Here is a 10,530-nt window from a genome sequence, read left to right on the forward strand (position 1 = left end):
GCTACGTTACTGCTAGCCTAGATGCTTATAAGAATGACTCGAGTACCACGCCCAAGGAAACTTACAGCAAAGTCAAATTGGTGGTAGGGGTATGATTATAATGAGTTCGTTTATAAAATGGGGATGAGTTAACTGTCAATGGAGTAATATTCAAATAAGGTGGGTGCGAGAGATGACGGGGTTGATTTCTCCCCGGAGGTATCTATAAGGAGTGGGTAGGGTACATGGCCCGGGCCATTGCGGTAGCCTGTGCACACCGGTCTACGGGCGTGACCCGGGCCAAACGGGCTGCCACAATAGGCCCGGGCCGGTTTGGAACACCCTGCCAAGCCGGGCCACAATATGCGGCCCGGGACGATTCAGACACCCGGGAGGGACGAGCTACCGATAAGTGCCCGGGCGTAGCTTAAACACCCGGTTGGGGAGGGTGGGAACAATTGGCCCGGGCAGTTTGGGTGACCTGGGTGGGACGGGCTTAGAATAAGTACCCGGGCATAGCTCCGACACCCGGCCGGGGCGGGTGGGGCACATGGCCAAGGCCATTGCGGTTGCCCGTACACACCGGTCTACGGGCGTGTCCCGGGCCCAACGGGCTACCACAATTGGCCCGGGTCGGTTTGGGACACACTGCACAGCCGGGCCACCAGCATAATCGGCCCGTGCCGATTCACACACCCAGAAGTGTCGGGGCTTCCATAAGTGCCCGAGTGTAGCTTAAACACCCGGTCGGGGAGGGTGGAGGCAAATGACCCGGGATGGTTTAAGGCACCCTGTTGGGACGGGCTTATTATAAGTACCCGGGCGTAGCTTAAACAGTTCTGTTCAATACTGTTCAATGAAATGGCGACCATACATATAGTAGGTATTTTAAGCCAAGTATGAATGGAGATGAGTGTAGGATGAGTGGCGTGATCTTATAGTCTTGTTAGTGACTAAGGCCGACATATTCCTTAGACACAGCTGTTAATTAATAGCCCATACAGCTAATGGCAACTAAGGGACCTACAGTTTATAGTGGAATCCGAACCACATTTTTCCTTGGTAAAAAGTCAACAAAACTATAAAAGAAAAATATAAAATTATGTATGTGTGTGTGTGTGTCCGTGAACGCGATAACTTCAGTAATTGTTGTTTAATTTTGATGAAATTTGGTTTGAAGGTGTAAGGCAGAATATACTTGAATGAATTTGTGAACCAGCATGATCAGATGATGGGAACCGGGTTTTACAGGGGGTTTTATGGGGTAAAAAATTTTTTTTCTCACTTTTGGCCATCAAAACACAAAATTTCCCAATTTCTTTCTAGAACATTTTAAAGAGGTTAATGAGTCAAATAATTTAGTATATTGAAGTGTTGTGCAGTTATTGATTACGGAGAAAATTCAAACAAATTTTAAATTTGAAATTCCCCATGTAATTCTTATGGAGAATATTGTAAAATGTTGTAGGTTGCTTGTTTTTGTATATATTTGATACAACTTGGCAAATTTATTTATTTTATACTAAACTATTAATATTTTACAAAAGAACACACTTTGTTAGCCTCACTTTAGTAGAAATTCTCGGTACTCGTTTAACCTAATGTTATTTAAATAGATTTAATTGTAGGCTATATCAATTTAGGCAAATGGAAATTCACTTAGTCGGCAGGATTGCTGCGGCGGGGATATTTTATGGGGTGAGCCAGACAATCGTTGAAGGTGATTGTTGTCAGAGCTCTTGCAGGATCAATGTCTTCGGTCGTGGGTGTGTGTCCCCATAACAAAACACCATAGCTCACATGGCAAAATGAAACATTGCGTCATACACCCTCAATATTTCTCTGTGGAGTGGATATCTAGATGCCTAAGGATTAGAGCATACCCTTATGATAATTTACTGACTTCAAAGGCATTCTAGGGGTTTAATTATTGTATACAGTACTGTATTATCTATTAGTAAAGTTTTTCTTTGGACAAATTATTACAAACCAATGCATGTATAAAAGCAAACAGGCATTTTTGTACAAAATGTACCGTATCACAATACAAAAGCAAAATAAATTTAAGATTAGATTAAAGTATGACACAAAAGCTTTCCAAGATGTAATGAAACATTTTTTCTAAGTTTAGAGTAAAATCTTTAGACGGCACACCATTGTTGTCAACAATTAAAAGAAACAAAATTGTACCCCGCTGCAACAACTCTGCAGACTGAGCTCATTTCCAATTGCCTGATTTGATTTTCACTAAAATATTCCATTAAACATGTCAGATTTGTTTCTTTTAGCGAATTTCCCATATAGGGAATAAGCTATTACCGTAGTGGTAGTACTCATGGTAAGACCTGGACCCGAGACCAATTTACTTTTTCATTCGGGGGATTTATAGGGTAAAAATGGGTTTTTTCAATTTTTTACAATAAAACCCCAAAATTTCACAATTTCTTTCCTAACCATTTTGTAAAACTTAAAAAAAAATTAGTATAGGCCTATTGAAGCGTGATTTTGCGCCTAATGGTTGCGGAGAAGATTACAAAAAATTGTAAATTTAAAATTCCCATGTTATTCTTATGGAGAATAAGTCAACTGTTGTAGTTTGCTTGTTTACAAACATATTTTGATCAAATTTGGAAAATACATTCATTTCTTACTAAACTATTAACATTTTACAACAAAAAACATCTTTTTTACCCTCCCTGTTGCAGCAAACCTATATACCTACTCGTTAAACTAATTATATTTAAATAGGGAATAAATGTGATATTTTTAAGGAGACATTTTAGTGTAAACCCAATCAGGCAAAAGGAAATTTGCTTAGTCTGCAGGTTTGCTGCGGCTTAATAAAATATGTATGCTGCGGGGAAAATAAAGAAAAATAAAGTAATGGTCTTGGGTCGGTCTTACCAAGACTCACGGTAATTGTTGATATAGTATAAGCTCATTCATCTCAACATATCATGTACAGTAAATCATGTTACTCTATGGTTTTCTTCTTACTGAAATTAGTAGCTTAGCTCTTCCTTCTTTTCATGGCCTCTGTCTAAGTAAGATGTTGTACAATTGTGAATTATGTAATTTAATTTAATTTCATTCAAATAAATAACTTACGTTTAATTTGTGTGTTTTATTAAAACACCAGTCAAGAGTAATAGCTTATTCCCAATAGACCTGTTGGAAATTCGGTAAAATTCCCTAAAATCTAAATTTACTGAGATAAATAATACATACTTACCATTCAAAATATTTAGCAGGTAGTTTTTAAAACAACTTCAGTAACAAGTTTTTTCAATTTAACTTGATTTTTTAGAGATTCATCCCTCTAAAAATCTTAGACAAGTAAGTTAACAGGTATTTAAAACCATTTTTAGTTTTATTGAGTCCAAAAATTCTCTTAACATCAAATAAGTGTCCATAACTGTACGGTATATGTAGGCTAATGAGGGTTTTATTAGAATTGTTCTTTAACTGAGACGAATCATGCATATATTTACGGTACGGTACTTAGAAAATATATATTGTTCCTAATGCCCGATAAGAAATGTAAAAGAAATTCTAGAGGCGAGCTTTGATTTGTTATTTTACTTTAGGCTTGGAGAAAGGTACATTTCACATGAAAGCAATACTTATTTTATAAAAATTTACTAAAATAAATATTTTAACAAGAATAAGTTAGGATACAATATTTACAGTTCTTATTGGCAATCCACCAGTTACCGTACTAGTTACGGAACATTCAACTAACCTGGAGCCTAGGAACTTCAATACAATTTGCAGCATCAGCATATTTCAAAGCAGATGAGGCTAAACTTTCTTCTGTCAACAGAAAATCATTTAGCTCAAATCCATCAACATCCAAGTAGTGGTGAACATGAGCTCTCCTTCTATAAAGAAGATTGAAATGTTTAAGAGAATCGGAGAAAAGTCGGGTCATGTTAGATGAGTTGGCCAAACATAAAATACCTCTTTTTTGACTCACGGGAGGAATGGAACAAAGACCGGTTTTAATCCCTGATAGGCTCCAACCAGCAAATTCTACTTTTGAGCTGAACTTTTTCACGTAATCCCTTAGCACAGGGAGAGAAACATCCCCTCGACAAAGGAGGGCGGCACTAAATATTTTTCCTCCGAGTGCATTCACTCTCATCAACTGATCTTCTCTGGAACAAATTTCTTGAATAAGATCACACTTTTTATTTTGGAAGGCTAGGTCCCGAGATGGATATAGTTGAAGAGGACTAAGACTAGAACTGAAGTAATGTAATCCTGGCTGTGGCACTAACGAACTAAGGTCACTTATATCACAGTTCAAAGAGCCCGAAAATCTTGAACCGCTAGTTAGATTTAGAAGCATGTTAACAATGATTTTATTTGCATCCTCAAAAGGCTTCACTCCTCGATTAAAACTATGTCTATTGCAAATATCTATAAGTGCTTTATTGTCTATTGGGAGTACAATCGAAGCGTGCTCAGATAATATCCGAAGGGAGTGGCCAATGTTATAGGGGCTTGTAACAACGTCGTTGTACTGACCTGGATGAACACAAGTAACAACCCTGTCAATACGGGGAAACTGATCTTCAAGAAGGCATACTATTGCTGTTCCCAGACCGGATCCTGTTCCACCTCCTAAAGAAAGCATGAAAAAGAAGCCGGCTAAAGAATCACATTGTTCAGTTATACTGTGAAACATGTCAGCCAAAGTGTCTTTATAGCATTTGAAATGACTGTAGTGTCCGACAGCCCAATTATTTCCAGATCCAGGATTATCAGTAAGATGATATTTCTTATCAAACAAGTAATGAATTGATCCATGTTGAAATCTCTCAACTACTTTCTCTTCCATGTCTATAAACAGGGCTCTTGCAGTAATTTTTGATTGTTTTAAATCCATGAATGTAGTACATTTTGGAGGCAATCCTTGAGGGCAATTAAAAAAACTTTTAAATGATTTATCGAGTTTTCTAGACTGTCCAATATCTAACACTGATGATTTCTGAAGAATTCCATACTCTTCTAAAACAGAAGGCCAAAAAACACTTCCAATTTGATTTCCGCACTGTCCAACTTGAACTATTATATACTCACCCATTGAACTCAAAGGTTTGCTTCTAACATCAGTAATAAGTAGTTGAACTGTCCATGAACTAGTACAATTTCACATTTCATAAGCTTTTATGTCCTGTTATTCATATTGATCACCAACCAACCTCATGCATGCATAGTATAATGTTTATACAGTTTACAAACTCTTCCCTCTTTAGATATACTTATACAAACGGTTGAATCCTGGATTTACCAAAATTTATAGCTATTTTAGTGCTAATTATTACACTGGGCCTAAATTATTAGTTAGAATGATCAATCCATCTATGTGTTTACTAAAATCTTCACCACTAAACGACTAAACTGGCAAGAAAACAATTGTTTTGCAGACATCCAGACAAACGCAGACGACGCGCCAAAACTCAGCTGTTAAATTGTAAACGTATTCTCGTCTCTCAAAGAGTAGCGGTAAAACAACTGGTGAACTTACTTATGAAAGGCAAATATTATATAAAGTTATATATTTGTATTTTATCATTAATGTGTGTACTATTTATTGCTAATACATATCATTGTAATTTTTCCACTTTTAAAATTTTAGTTGTGGTACATCGGTACATCAAATTCTAATGTATTCTTTTCTAACCAACATGGTTTTTTATCTATGATTGATATCATTGGACTGTAGCTTTGATTATACAATACCCTCTATCGACGGAGTTGTATAATCAATAAAAGTATGCTATATTGATCGTATGTAAAGAATGTTTGTAAAATCACCTGACGGATATGCATCACGCTACATTCTCTTTGTCATCTGCCTCCAGTGTAGGCTGCACAATTTGTTTTTCAGGATTAATTTTGCCAACAGTGTCATTTAGAGGCTTCTGATTGACTATAACGAAGGTTTAGTAATTGAAAAATTATTTTTGTTCATAGAATAAAATTATAAATACCTCAAATTCAATTTATATATATATTTTTTTTAATTAAACCGTCATAACCTAACCTAACCAACCAAACGTGCTGACAATGAAAAAATCTAATGAAGGTTTATTAATCGAAAAAATAGTTCTGTTCATAAAATAAAATTATAAATGCCTCAAATCCTATTTTACAATTGTTTTATTCTAAAATTAAACTATCATAACCTAACCAAACTAACCAGACTTGCTTATAATGAAAAATCAAATGAAGGTTTAACCGAAAAAAAAAATATGTTCATAAAATTAAACTATAAATGGGTCAAATTCAATTTCGTAATGTTTTAATTATAAAATTAAACCGTCATAACCTAACCAAACCAACCAAACTTGTTGATAATGAAAAAAATCCAATACAAAAAAATAGTGCTACGGGTGGGGTTCGAACCCGGGTCATTCGGATCATCAGCCCAGCACTCTATCCACTACACCACCGAGGCCGATGTCATCAACCGTATCGTCGTGGTAATGATGTTCCCTCAACCAATCAGAAGCCTCAAAATAATACTGTAGGCAACACTAATCCTGAAATAAAAATTCAGCGTGTAGGCTATAGCCAATGACTAATTTGAATACTGAATACTTAAACAAAACATCCCCATTAAAAATCTAAAGCCTTTTAGCGGATTTGGATTCCCTATATGTGAAACTACCTAGCTCTGTGCTATTCTTTAGTTAATACAATGCATAGTTATACCCCCACCACAGCAAACCTGCAGACTAAGCGAATTTCCATTCGCCTGATTGGATACTCTAAAATGTCTCCTTAAATCAAATCAAATCAATTATATAGCCAGAATTTCAACAAAACAAGTTGCATTAGCTAAGTCATATTGTTTTTTAAACATGCCTTTCATAGGTCTACAAATATATACAGGGATTTACAAAATGGCTTACATTATACTTATATGATATCAGCAGAGACTTATAAATCAATATTTACAATCGTATGAATTTTAAAAATATCACATTTTTATTCCTTATTTAAATGGCATTAGTTTAACGAGTATTTAAGTTTGCTGCAACAGGGAGGGTAAAAAGGCATTTTTTGTAAAATGTTAATAGTTCAGTATTGAAATGAATGCATTTTCCCAATTGATCAAAATTATGCTCATAAACAAGCAAACTACAACAGTTTACAATTTTCTTCATAAGAATAACATGGGAATTTTAAATTTACAATGTTTTGAATTTTCTCCATAGTCATATTATAGGCGCATAATAACACTTCAATATTCTAAATTATTTCTCTTTTTTAAGTTCTAGAAAATTGTTTAGAAAGAAGTTGCTAAATTTTATGTTTTTATTTTTTTTTTTATGAGAAACCCAAATTTAACCCCATAAACCCCTGTTCTCATTGATTGATTGATTGTAAGAGGGTGGACTCATGGTCCTAGCACGTCAACCGAAGCTTATTGTACATCCCACTTGCCACTAACTGGGTAAGCCTATGCCTGTGTTACTTTACTCCTGCACCTTGACTAGGTGCAGGAGCTTTTGCCCAATGTTAGAGTCTGGTTCATCACCTGGCTGCTTTAGACCATAGCCCTTCTCCTAGCCCGTAGGTTAGGGTTCACTTACTCTACGAATCATTGACACAATGAGCCTCCAAATATGTAATTCTTAAAACACATGGCTCACTTACTCTACAAATCATAGTCTATACGAGCTTCGTAAATAATATTGAAGGTTCACTTGCACTACAGGCTCGTATACTATACGAGCCGATCAAAAATATCAAATAAATGAAGAGGGTTCACTTACTCTACAGATCATAGTGCCTATGAGCCAAGCGTATGAATTCTTGAATAATTCAGGAATAAGCTCGTATAGTATACGAGCCAAAATACTGAATTTAAATAAATTACAGGAGTAGGCTCGTATACTATACGAGCCTATTTCATGATAACTATTACACAAATAGAAGACGGCTCACTTACTCTACAGTTCATTGGCACAATGATCTGTAGAGTAAGTGAACCCTCTACAAATATTAGAAGGCTCACTTACTCTACGGTTCATTTAGCTACTCGTCGCGCGGTTTGCAGCGCATCGTTGCAGGCGTGTATGGTAAACCAATACCGCAGTTCTGCCGTTCTGCCTTACTTCTGCCGTTTACTAGTCTTGCAGCGTGAAAGAGAGCTTGTTATGTTAATGCATTGTTGAATTTTTAACTTGTGTACTCGTTGCTAGAAATCAAGCAATTATCAAGTACCGGTATTACAGGAGCTATTTTAGGAGTTATTACAGACTTAATTTTCAATTAATTAAAAAGACTCACGTAAAAGCTTATGCAACTAATGGAATTACTTACTGTGTTATGAACATTTCTATATAATTAAAGTTGTAAATATTTTTAAATTGTTTAGAAGATTGCCTTTTTAGTGTTTTCTACAAACGTGTCTCAACTTTGTAACGTTATTTCCAAGATCAATTATCTTCTATTTAGTGGAATTGGCCTTAAGAGGAGACCCAAAATAAAAATTCATCATTGTTACAAAAGTCATGGTTTATTTAAAATAAAACAGTTTCTTCTAAACACTTTCAAAACCAAACCCAAAATCAAACTGAAATTTATTTACTTCCATTAGTTTTCTTTAAATATAAAAAATCAACAAATTTAAAACATTCGGCTAATATTTTTTATGGGACATTTTAAAACCATTAATCACTGGTACACACTTGAGCCCTGTGAACAAACAAACCCGTTCCTAGCTTATCTGTCTACAATACAAATACATATTTCTTTAATGTTTCAAACTTCTTTAAATTGAAAAGCTAAACAATTGAATTAAAATCCTTCGAAATTAAATTAGGTTACATTAATTTCTTCCTGAATGAAATAAAATTTACAATTGCTAAACTTTTCTAGAAACATTAAAAACTTTACTTTAATAAGCATTTATTATTTTTAGATCCAAATTTAACTCTATTAAATAAATTCTAAAAGAATAAAAAAGGTGCATTTTATATTTACATCTTTTACTAATTGAAAGAAAAGTTAAATATCTAATAAGAAAACATCTATGGTCTTTCTTGTTATTACAATAATTAGCAGAGAGGGAGGGATAAAAGTGAATGAATTAAAATAACATAAAAAAATAAAATAAACTTACTACTCATTGAGTAGGCTGCAGAAAATTCACCCCAGGTCTGGACACTGTACATCTACACTCTTGAACTAACAACCCCACATGGAAGCAGCTCCCTTATATAAGATATCTCAGTTCTGGAACCTTCTACCCCTACTCTGGCCAGCACATGCACTGGACCAGGTGATAAGGAAGCTTCCAGAGCTTTCTTATCAAGAAGTCTTTCCACTGCAGACTACTCTTGACTATTGTAAATGTAAATCTTTAATTTCAAATCATTACAACAAAAAATAAAATAAAAATTATTTTCTCAAATTTCTATATGAAACTAAACCATGTTACAACTTAAACACATAGCCGCAATAATGTTAATGTGCATGAGCATTTTCGCCAATGATAATGTACCAATGTCGACCGTACCAATGTCTAAACTTTACTTTCAAATGGATTTGTTGTTAAATTTTTTTATATTTATACATCATACATAATTTAAATGTTTTTACGTGACAAAATAACGAAATATAACAAGCTAGATTAAATACAATATAATTTAGGCTTGAGCTAATGGAAAACTGTAGTTTTCGCATACTTGTCTTAACTTACAGATTCAATTACATCCTTTGTTTACCAAACAAGATATTTACATTTATTGAAAATTCAATTATTCAAAAATTATTAATTCAAATGTTGAGCAAGAAATTTTGGAATTCCTCGATTCTCCAAATCAACTTGATTTACCAATAAAATTGTTCACACCATCTGAAGTAGGTAGCTAAAGTGATAAAAGACGATTTAAACGGTAAAAAAGCCCCCGGTTATGATCTGATAACAGGTAAAGTGTTGAAAGAGCTTCCTAGAAAAGGAACAGTTTTCCTTACAGTACTTTTCAATGCAGTTTTACGCCTTGAATACTTCCCAATACAGTGGAAGGTTTCACAAATTGTTGTTATTCCGAAACCTGGTAAACCTTTAAATCAAGCATCCTCGTATCGGCCTATATCTCTTCTTCCTGTGGTTTTTAAAGTTTTTGAAAAACTTTTCTTAAAACGACTCCAAATTATAATTGATGAAAAAGAATTGTTGCCTTCCCATCAGTTTGGGTTCCGCCGAAGGCATTCCACCATTGAGCAAGTGCATAGAATAGTGAATGTAATCAAGGAAGATCTTGAAAATAAACGTTTTTGTTCATCTGCTTTTTTGGACGTAGCCCAGGCGTTTGATAAAGTCTGGCACACAGGATTATTGTTCAAAATTAAAACTTTGCTGCCCCATACATACTATGGAGTGTTGAAATCGTATTTGTCCAAACGCTTTTTTCAAATTAAATATCAAGATATAGTTACAGATGTGCATGAAATTGAATCAGGTGTACCACAAGGCAGTGTTCTTGGACCTATTTTGTATATTTTGTTCACTTATGACCTTCCAAGTAC

This window comes from Macrosteles quadrilineatus, unplaced genomic scaffold, assembly GCF_028750875.1.
Source record: "Macrosteles quadrilineatus isolate MER2022 unplaced genomic scaffold, UCM_ALF_1.0 Scaffold_4__1_contigs__length_99947679, whole genome shotgun sequence".
Classification (NCBI taxonomy): Eukaryota; Metazoa; Arthropoda; class Insecta; order Hemiptera; family Cicadellidae; genus Macrosteles; species Macrosteles quadrilineatus.